Here is a 12,110-nt window from a genome sequence, read left to right as displayed (position 1 = left end):
TAAAGAGATCTCTCAGAACAAACAAACAAACAAAAAAAAAAACGATTTGAGATTAATCCACGAGGTTCCTTAGAAGGTTGTTTGGGAGAATGGGGATTTTAAGGAGCAATTTTTAAATTCCTAAAGCACTACACAGTCCTTAGAAGGCAGAATGGGGTGGGGGTAGGAGGAGGAAGAGAAAGAAGAAGGGGGAGGAAGAAAAAAGGAGGAGGAAGAAGGAGGAGGGGAAGCAGCAGCTACTGCTGCTAAGGCAAGAATTTCGGCCTTGGATGGAGAACAGTTAATTTCCCCCAAACAGGCAGCAGGTCACATGTAGAACAAGGTCAACATGCAGCAGACCTCGCGACACAAGGCTCCAGTGATGGCATCAGAACTCAAGTGTACAAAGTTGTACTTGGATTGTGTGTGCAGTCATGTAGTCAGTTGGGTTGGACATACAAGGCCTCAAAGTTCTACTTTCTATATAATCCTTGAGATGAAGATTCTTAGGAAAATCTAGAAGACATTTTAGAAAGATGGAAGAAGAGTCCAATAAGGGCAGTGGAGGGAAATATCAAGATTCATTCATTCCATAAAACTTTTGGAGTGCCTGCCGTGTGCTAAAGTTTTGTGTAGGTGTTCAGTGTAGGATACTGAAATCTGAGCACTAAAATGAAACCATAAAGGACACACGGACCAGTAAACTCATACACGAGAACAGTGCTAGTTAAACAGGAAAAGCCCTATGGTAAATAACGTCGACCAGAGATCTGAATGAGAGTTGGGCAAACCATGGCCATGAAGAATAGCCTCAAAAAGGGAAACCTTGTGTGCGAAGCGCTGGGGCTGTCTGTGTAGGTAGCATGTTTGAGAATAGGCTTTGAAGTATATGTCGTGAAAAAGTAATAGAAGATGAGATCATAGGCATCATGGTAGACCAAAGCTCTCTTGGTGGCCAAGTGACTTCTATTTGTGTTACTAACAGGAGAATGGGTGTGTGGTGTTACCTACAGGAGCAGAGATGACTCTAAAACAACTGTATAACCAAGAAGCTCATTCCGACACAGTTGGCAGCTAAAGGAAGCCACACCCTGGAGAGCTCTACAGCTTGTGGGTGGCTGGGCAGGCACACAGTATGTCTTCATCATATGTTCTCCTTCAACTGCCCCAGGCCCTCCCTACCCTCCTAATTCTCAACCATAATCAATCCAACCTCCTTCTCTAAAATCAAAAAAAAAAAAAAAGAAAGAAAGAAAGAAAAAAGGAAAAAATCAGACCAATAAGGGGGAAAAAACTAAACAAAGACCAACAAAATCAAGTCAACATGGAGCCTGTCTTGTGTTGGGCAGTTATGCCTGTGCATGAGGCCTGTTAAAGGAAGTCAAGCCACCTGGGCTGACAATGCTCCCCACAAGAATTATAGACTAACAAAAGCCCCAGTACCAAGCATGAGAAACCTTTCAAATGGTTAGAGTAGTCCAAGTGGCTCCGCAAACAATATAGATAATAGATCTAGCCCTGGATGCCTCTCAGAAGCTAAGGATGGGTCCCATTTCTGATGGTATCAGACATGTAGGACACAGGACTTGGATGATCATTGCTGGATCTGACCTAAAAACCTCTTTCCTACTGTCTAGCTTTCATGGTTCCAACAGCTAAGGGAAGGAAGCAGTTACACAGCTGTAATATATGAACCACAGCAATTAACAGCATGACAAGATGCGTAAGTGGCACTCACATGGGTGTAAGGCCCATTCAACAGGAGGAAGTTCATGTCTGGTACTGGAAATCTAGCCAGCGTCCTGGAGCTAGTGAGATCATGGACCTTAGTGAAGAATCTATTACCTCTATCTCACTAGCCCAGCATAACTCCTAACTACATTCTAAATCTCATGCCTATAGTTAAGTGTATCTACCACCCCTCATCAACGAAGCCACTCTATAAGTAGATACCATCATTGAAAACCACAATTGGACACAATGCGGAGATCAACAGCTCTTGGGGAGCCTAGCCCCAAAAGATACATTGACATCACAGCTCCTGCATCAGCAGCTCAGAGAACATGGCAGAAGAGGACGGGGAAAGATTGTAAGAACCAGAATACCAGGAATTGTGCTGTGAAACAGCACCCTAGAAATGACCGCATAAACAAGACCAGAACAATGACAATATTAATGGGCGTGTTAACATATAAGGAGATGAATTTAATGGGTTCCCACCCCCTAAGCAAACTACAAGGAACTACAGGCAACTAATGACTGCTTGGAGAAGGAAAACTGGCTTCTAGGGATGAACCCTCTTATTGGTTTTCCAATGCAGGGTGGTCAGCCTTAAAACCATATATACATACACAGCCTACAAAAATGGATTCAGAAGTGTGTATGTGTGTGTGTGTTCATAAACATGTATATGTGTAACAATAAGGAACCAATCAACTTGGGGGTGAGGATCTTTGGAGGGGTTTGAGGGAAGGTATCTGGGAAGGAGGCAATGTAATTTTATTTAAATTAGAACATTTTAAAAAAGAAAACAGGTATTTGTGGTAGACAAGGTAATGTGCTGCCCAGATCTCTTTTCCAAAAAGGACTGGATAGCTGCTTGGTTATAGGGAAAACAAATCTTCCAGCTAGCAGCACTTCGACCTGGATGTCCAGAAGAAATACTTCACCTGAGGTCATATGCTTCCTTTGCCTGAGGACAGCATAGTGGCAGCGTAAAGTCCTTAGCAGGGACTTTGATCATACAGTGTTCAGCAATACTCAATGAAGGACTCCTCCACTGAGATTTGACTTCTTCTGTCTGCTGTCTGTCCAAGCATATGTCTTTTTCTTTCCTTGATAAGTGTGTTCCCTAGTAAACATTTTGGATGGCCAACTTCATCTCGGCCTCTCTCTCCAGACCATCCAGCCATGATTGTTGGGATGACTGGAGCTGCTGAGGATCCCAGAACACGAAACAAAAACCACTCCCGGCAGAAGTCGGCAGCCTTCACTGGTGGTAAGGTGCGGGTTTCCTGCGGGAAAGAGTTCACTCTGGGGTGCCTTCTGTAAGGATCAAAAGACTCATAAAGGAAGCAGGTGTGAGGCTAACAGGGCTGAGTGGCTAAGTCCTGACATTCTGGAGAAAGAATCCTTTGATTACATACAGAGCTCATTCAGAATTCCATAATCGAAATGACAGGTTGCTAATCATTGTAGATGAAGAAACATCACAGAGCTAGTGTAAGAACTCCAGAATAGAGGCATTCTCCACTTCCAGCTGCCCAGTTGGCATCCTCTGGCACAATGAAAACCAGCCAGTAGGGCAGAGTGTGCTAGTTCAGATTGAGCTTTCATTCTTGATGCCTTGAAACCCAAGTGTGTAGGGTCTTCAGCCATCAGGTTCTTATGACCACACCCTGGTGGGCAACCAAGAGCACTGACAATACTTAGGATGTTTGGAGCCTCTTGGGCCTCCCTGACCAACAACCAACACCTGGCTCTGGGATTTTCAGTTAATAACGCCTCCTTTGGGAGGAGGAACATTCTGGGAGGAGGCACCTGTGCAGAGTTCCTCCACTGGAAACTTTAAAAGCTGGTGGGTAGAGGATCTTGATGTCATTTCTTGCTACTGGATCCTTTCTCAAAAATGGATCTGGAAGTCCAGCTTTGCTTACCACAATCCCCTCTTATTCCATATAGGTTTATTTCTTCTTATGCTTGGGAAGTATTTTCTAAAGAATTCAAAGGGCTTTTTTCTTTTTCTTAAAGGGAACTTAAAAGGCAGTTCCAGGGATCAATTCCTGTGTCAGGGTTATGACCACAATAGACAGTATGAAGGGGTGGCATGACTATTGTTGGAGGCTGTTCATTCCCGGTTGCTCAGACCCAAAATAATCACACAGACACTGCATTATTTGCAATACTACTTGACCAATAGCTTAAGCATATTTCTAGCTAGCTCTTATATTCTAAACTAACCCATCTCCTTTAATCTGTGCATCACCACGAGGTCGTGGTCTACCCACAAAGTTTTGGTGGACTCCAGTGGAGGCATCTGTCTCCTGTGGCAGCTACGTGGTTTCTCCCTGACTCCGCCTACTCTCTATATACATATCTCTTCCAGCCTGGTTATATTCTGTTAAGCCATTGGCCAGAAAACAGTTTCTTTAGTAACCAATAAAAGCAACACATATACAGGAGGACCTCCCACACCAGCAGGACAGTGTCCAGTGCTGCGCAGTCAGTCCCCCTCCACTCCACTCTCAGTTGTTTGTTTCCCTTCATGTTAGTTCATTTTCTTCAGCTTCTATCGGTGACCACCAGGTAACTCAGACCCAGCTTCCCTAAAAGGCCTGAGTTTCAGGCTACCCTGCCCTTTTCAGGACGGCATGACCATGCTTATATATTACAACCCTGACCTGGTAAATGCAACCTTTCTTTCTTACTGTCCCCATTATGAACAAGATTCTAAGCCCCTTGTAAGCGTCAACCATTCCTGCTGTATTAGTCAGTGTTAGCTAGAGTGTCAGAACTTACAGGATGAATCTCTCTGTATATGCAGAAATGAAATTTATTATAATGACTTCCAGGCTTCAGTTCAGCTAATCCAAGAATGGCTGGCCGTGAACAGAAATTTTAAGAATCCAGTAGTTGCTCAGTCCACAAGGCTGGATATCACATCTGGTCTTCAATATATACTGGAATCCTGAAGAAGTAGGCTCTAATACCAGTGAAGGTGTGAATTTGCTAGCCATAAAAGAGCAAACATGCAAAGAGCAAAACTTCCTTCTTCCAGGTCTTTAAATATAGGATTCTAGTAGAAGGTGTGGCCCGGGATTAGAGGAAGGTTAATCAAATGAACTGGACTGAAGGCACGTCTTTCCACCTCTAGTTCCAGATTACAGTGAGTCCTTTCCCAGCTCAAAAAAATCTGCATTAAAGATGTGTCTTCCTACCTCAAAGATTCACATTAAGACCAGACCTTCCTACTTCAAATTAGGCAAAAATCCCTCACAGGTGTGCCCTCCATGTTTGGGTTTGAGTTCTTTCCAGATGTAGTCAAGCTGACAACCAAGAATAGCCATCACACTTGAGAACACAGTGTCTTTTCTTGCTTGCCACTCTCTGGAAACAAGGAACAAAAAGTATTCAGGCAGCTGATGTAGCTTGCAGCTTTTGTTTTTTATGGGAGTTTTGCCACATTTCCTAGCAAAAGTGTAGCTATTTTTGAGATCAAGACCTTGCATCATGCATAGTCCAGAGGTACGAAGACAAGAAGTACAAAGGGTGCACTAGTGAGCTACAGCACTACAGTGGTATGGCTATTGTGGGGTTAACCATCTGTTCCAGAGAAACAAACCCAAGCATGGTATTATGAACCTTGTCTAGACACTGTGGCTGGGAAAGTCAACGGCCCTATGGGAGATGCAAATGTGACCCCCAAAGAGTAGCCCTAACTATTATTTTGCTAGATGAATATAAGGTCAAGATATCGTCTAAATATTTACATGTGTAGCCATAGATTACTGCTGCTTTCAATTTTCATCAAAGAAACTTCTTTTTGCAATGGATGGTGGTTAATACAAAGACTGACAATTAATTGGTGAAAGTGGTGAATAATTAGCTGTGGATTTCTTGGCCTTAAGTGGGAAATTTATAACCCTCCACACCCCCACTAAAACTCAGGAATCATGGAAGGAGTGGGTACAAAGAATGTTAACACCCAGAGTCTGGGCAGAAGGGTTGCAGAACTAATCTTCTCACCCAGTTATCAGGGATTTTCCACACAGTGGTGTATTGTATCAAACGTTTACTGTTGAAGCATTTTCCCTCTTTCCTTTCTTTTTATTAAGATTTATTGATTTCTAGGTACATACCAGTGTTGACAGTACACCTGTGCCATGGTGTGCATATGCGGGTCAGAGCATAACTTTTTGGGAATGAGTTCTCTTTTTCCACCATGCGGAGAGCTGAGGATTGGACGCAGGCTCTTAGGCTTGGTAGCAGACAGTTTAGCCACTGCACCATCTCACAGGCCTGTCCTTCGGTTTCTAAAGCAAATCCTTCACAGATATTTTTAGACAGTTTAAGTGTAGAGAATTGTTTAGTTTGCTATTTAAACTGCTTTGTCTAGAGAAAATGAAGGAAGAAAGGAAGATGTGAGGAAGGGGGAAGAAGAGATGGGAAGACAGGAAGAAAGGAAGGCGGGAAGAACAGAGAGAGGGAGAGATTAGTAGGAAACACGCTCACGGAACCGTGCAGACTGCTGCTTTATAATCTCTGATGGAAAAGGCTCTTTGTTTGTTTGTTTATTGGTCTTCAAAACACATTTCCCTGAAAACATGTTGTTTGGATTTTAAAAACAGAAGTCTTTGTTACTTCTGTTAAATTATTTTCTAAAGTTTAAAATGTTTTCCAGATTTAAGCACGGGCACCTTCATTTATTTTAACAATAGCGGCTAAGAAACTATTGCAAAAGTTGGTTCAGTCCAGTTCTGGGATAAAATCAAGGTACAGAGGTTTGTCAGTGGGGGCACAGGGTCTTCAGAAGGCTCAGATGTGGCGATAAGAAAAGTATGCCTGTGCCAGAATAGCTCGAGGTCCTCGGTCTTAGTCCCCAGGCCCAGGCAAGCAGACGCCTTCTTCGACTTTAGTTTAGCATAAGCATGAGGTAGATGTGACCCCCAAAGAGTAGCCCTAACTATTATCATTTGAAGCAACTCTTGAATTGACCCTCTTATGACATAAACTATATCAAGTATCCAGGTAGGTGACAGAGTTTTTTCTTTACTTAGTAAATAATTTTGTGTTATATGGACGCAGCCAAACATGAGATCTTTTCCTATCTTCAAGAATGTTGAGAAATTTCCAGTTCTTTTAAACTATTTTTTTTAACCCTGATGGATAGTACTGGTGCTTGGCCTTTAAACTTAACAAATACATTAACAAATAAGGACTAGCATATATGGCTCATTAAAACAGATTCAAAAGTTGCTTCAAGCCATCACGTATTAGCAGTAAGAAGGGAGAGCCTAAAAACCTTAACGTGGTGAGTATATCATTCTCTGTGGAAGGCTTCAATTATAAGCTGGTAAGCAACTGACTGTAGTTCAATCACCAATCACAGTCTTATGGGCAGGTGAGTGGATAAAAAGTTAGTTCTTAGTCTTCATTTCAAACATTAAAATCTTTCTTTTTGAAATATCAGTCCATGTATCTATCAGACTCTCGAGTTTTAATTTCTACCATGTTTTTGGTACAAATAACAATCCCTGTGTTTATACAAATTCTCTGTTGTTCTATCTCAAGCCTCTATATGACTTAATGCATAGATCGTCTCATGGACTCCTTTCCAGCCAATGGGGTAGCAGCTCCTTTTTGTTATTAGTCTTGTTTTATTTTAAATTGTGTGCTAATATGTGAATGTGTATAAATATGAGTATTTATTTCTAATAAAAGACAAAAAGTTAGTATTTCTTTTGGATTGATAGCCTTTGGTCACCTGTCTTTCTAAGCTTTTGTTTCTGAGCTGATGAATGAATTCGTATATGTTTCTGGTATATGGCAGCTCTTTTGAGTTTTATGTGCACTGTAGACTGGATGGATCAAAACAATTGGCAACAATTACTTCATTCCTAAATCTACTCAAGGTTGCAATACACTGTCACCATGTTATACAATAAATTTAGTATGTGTCTCTTATCTAACTAAAACTTTGAAAGCTCTAAACAATGTCTCCCTGGACCAGTTCCACAGGCTATGGATCAACTGTTTAAAAACAAATAACCCTATGATTATCTTTTGTGCCCATACCCCAACAGCTAGTACACCCCATTTTCAAATGAATGTCCTTCAGACTATTTTAAAAGATAAAGGATTTGAAGTCAAAAGGTTCATTTTTTTTAACAATAGGGGGAACATTTGAGGCATATAGTGAAGGAAAGGAATCTTTAAAAATGTTTTTTATTTGGGCACAAGGTCTCAATATGTAGCCCAGGCTGACTCAGAGCTTGCCATACTCCTTCTCAGCCTCCTGAATCCTGGATTACAGGCATCTGCCACCATATCTGACAGAAACAAGTCTGTGAAACTATTTATCAGATTTGAACTGTCTTCTCTTGACTGCCCGCTCCTCCTTCCTTCCTTCTATTCAAAAGAAATTAGCAGGTTAGAAGTTAGAACAGTGTTTCTCAGTCTTAAGGAGACACTCTAAAGCCCGCCTACCCTCCTGTTTCATACACACACACACACACACACACACACACCTACTTTTCTTCTTCTATATTTATCTGGGATTTAAATCTTTAGATCATTTTATATTTCTTTCCAAATATTTCATGTTTGTCCCCTCTTCTGAATATCCTCCAAATATCCTCAGATCAATGCTAGATGTTTGAAGAGCGAATCCCTTCTTCCCACAGGAGTCACCTGCCTGTTGGGGGTTCACTGGTAAGTCAGTCTTCTTATGTTTTTCTCTTCACTGACATTACTCTAGAGTCTTCACTGTGTCGACTCATGAGGAGAACACTATGCTATGCTATGCTATGCTATAGCTATTGCAATATATGATTTAACAACCCCAAGGAAAAGAATATGTAGATACCTGAGTCAAAGAGTCATACTCTCTTTTTCCATGAGAATAGAAAAGTATAATGAATGGAAGCCTATTAATCTATCTTTTGTATTTGGAGAAAGGACTTTACAAACCTTTTACAAGTTACTTAGGAAAATTAAGGATCCCAAGCAATGTGATATGTTGGGAAACAATGCCCAGAGGGACAGTGGTTCTGGAGAATCCTGGATCCAAGCATGGCTGGAGTCCATCTTCTTTTCGGCGCAACCACAGTTGTGGTAGCCCATCAGTCGATGGAATGCAGCTGAGGATTTGACCTGAGGGAAAGGAGAGGAAACTAGATTTCCTGCCCTGAAGTGGTTGGTGCACAGAACTAGGTCCCTCCCCTTGCCACACTTCCTCTTTTCAACCTATCATCATCATCATCATCATCATCATCATCATCATCAAATAGATAGGTGATGAGAACAAGATCTTCCATCTGTTTTTTGTTTCTTCACTTGGAAACATCTGGGTAAAGGGTCTTTAAAAACCAAAAAAGACAGAATTATTTTGTATCTCTCTAATGCTTGTCAAGTATGGGCAAGTACCAAGCTAAACCACAGAGAAACACTTTCCTTTTAAAATGTTTTGTAAATGGTATTTTGCAATAGAGCAGAGACAAAGGATACACAATAGTTCTAACTTCGTTAGGTTTTCCTTTCACAAAGCTATTATAAAATTCCATGGCCACTGGAAACGGCACACTGGGCTCCACTGACAGATGTTTGTGTGGAGGATTTCCAGGCCTGTATTCTGTGGCTGTCCTGGCTCCCCCACCTCTCCTGCAGCTTTTATTAAATCATCAAAACACACATTTAGTGAAAGCGGACATTTGATCTTTAGCAATTTAAGAGCTATTAGCCACCGGATAGATGTGGTAGACCCTGCTAAGGACAAGACAGTAAAATAAACTAATCTATGATTTGGAAAGTCATAACAGAGACCACCTTTGGTAGAGAGGGTGAGCAGGAATATGACTTCTAGGGTGTTATTCTTTTTTCCTTATCAAACTCAGGTTTGCTATTTACAGAAAATTATTATATCCTCATAATTTATGTATCTTTCTCTATGTAAGTTTTTATTAAGTAAAGCACCTTCATCACGGTGATTATGAAAATCAAGGTATCGGTATAAACTAACACAAAACACCAGTTAAATTCTCACCTAGCTCAAAAATATATAAATATTAATAAATTGCTATCCATGCTATTAAATCAGCACCTGCTCAGAAGAATCAAGTGGAATATACATTTAGTAAGTGGTCACTTGCTTGCTTTGGAAATAGGAGGTCCAGAGATCAGTGGAAGAAGCCTGCTCCCAGTGAGTGCAGGCAGGAGGTTTGGTCCAGCATTATTGCCACACTCGGTGCCCTACTTTAATCATGAGCACATTGTTGCCGGACAATCCTTTGGGAAGAAAGTAATTAGGAAGAAGAGAGTGGGAACACATATAAATTAAACAATCTTCTCAAGACAATGAAGAGCCAATGGCGGTGTGAAGATCGAAACCCAGTTCTGGTTCTGAGTATGCAATTTCCCTATCAGTATGAGGCAGCGAGGCCACAAACACTGTCTTGTTTTGAGTTTTGGACATCAAAACAAGAACACAATGGATATTGAAACAGCCTTATTTAGACTCTACTGGCCTTGGTAAGAGCCTTCCTGGTTTACTTCTTAACTGATCCTGCGTAGCCCAGCCTTCTCATGCAGGCCTCTTTGCAGTAAGGAATGCATGCTATTCTCAGTCTTTCTCAAACAGCATAGAACACTGACAGGTATGTGAGAAGGATGTTTTATTAGAGATAATGGCAGTTTTCTTTGATGCGGTCATTGTGGGGTTTTGACATATGTACATGAGATCCCAGCAGTGGTTTCCCGAAGGGGTAGAGGCAATAGAGGCTGTGGGAGTAAGCTCTCCAGGTTCAGACAGAAGTTCTCTAAAGAACTTTCTGAAAAAGAATAGAGCCGCGTTGGTGGTCTGCTTTGCATCATTGCCATGTGCCATATGATCCCCAGGAGCCCCTGAAGACAGTCACCAGTCAGAACAGGAACGCAACTGCCCTGTTCCTCACCTCCACGTCTCCAGCATTTTTTTGACACCAAAACTTCAGTGAAACATGCCATAAGTGATAACGCCTTAAGGGCCATGGTCTGGCCCTCTCCGGGCCTGAAGGGTTAAGGCCAGTCTTTCTGAAGGCACACTGCCCCAGGGTGGAGACAGGGACCTTACACACACAGCGGCATACCATCCCAGGGTAGAGACAGGGACTTTACACACACAGGAGCACACAGCCCCAGGGTGGAGACAGGGACCTTACACACACAGGGGCACACAGCCCCAGGGTAGAGACAGGGACCTTACACATACAGGGGCACACAGCCCCAGGGTAGAGACAGGGACCTTACACACACAGGGGCACACAGCCCCAGGGTAGAGACAGGGACTTTACACACACAGAAGCACACTGCCCCAGGGTGGAGACAGGGACCTTACACACACAGGGGCACACTGTCCCAGGGTGGAGACAGGGACTTTACACACACAGGGGCACACTGTCCCAGGGTGGAGACAGGGACCTTACACACACAGAGGCACACTATCACAGTTAGGAACCTGGCACACAAGAGCTGCCACAGAGTGTGGGGAGCTGGCACATGAACTGCTTCCGTTTTTCATTTAAAAACTTTCTGCCTTTGACTTCAGAATAATTTGTTCCCTTAGTCACAAAGCTGTGAAGTTGCTTCCTCTGGAAACTCTGGCTTTTCACTCCCAGGCTTGCTTGAACAGCCGGGAGAGCACGCTGAGGGTATCAAACAGTCTATATTTGCATACAAGTCCTTTGCATTACGACTTCGTTAACTCCCACTTTACCGCTGACAGACAGGCATGGGAGGTTTAGTAAGAAAATGTTGACATTTGTACTTCACTATTAACAGAAATTATGACAGGGCAGACACTAGTGCTGTACATACAAGGACAAAACGAAACAAGGCTTGTCCTTATGCGAGTTCTATTTTAAGAGGTGAGGAAGATGATGAGCACGATAAAATAATAAAATATTAATTATATTAGACTGGGCCAGACAGGGAAACACAAGTGAACCGAACGCCTTTGAGTGTGTGTGCATGTGTTCTCTGTAGAGTGTGCGACAGTATTCAGTAAGGAGGTTGGGTCAAGCCTTGAGATGACAACATCTGAGCCAAACACTAAAGCCTGTGAGCAAGTGCCCGAGCATACAGATTCTAAGACTAAGAACATGGTTTTGTAAAATGCTAAAATCTATCGAACTTGTTGCTGCTTTACTTATATTTCCTTTTCTAGCACACTTCGCAGGAATGGCAATAGCCTGTATTATGTGTGTGTGTATTATCATGTTGGCTCCATGACACCTCTGACCCACAATTCAGGGGGAGGTAGCTCATACCAGACACTCGGCTTTCATTTGTCAACCTGTGAATTCTAGGAGGCAAATTTCCACATCCAAGGCAACTCCATTTAAGTTCACATTGAAATGAAGCTCATAAGATAATGGGTT

The sequence above is a fragment of the Chionomys nivalis genome, chromosome 9 (genome assembly GCF_950005125.1).
Source record: "Chionomys nivalis chromosome 9, mChiNiv1.1, whole genome shotgun sequence".
Lineage (NCBI taxonomy): Eukaryota > Metazoa > Chordata > Mammalia > Rodentia > Cricetidae > Chionomys > Chionomys nivalis.
The sequence above is the reverse complement of the archived record's forward strand: the minus strand, read 5'-3'. Positions refer to the sequence as shown.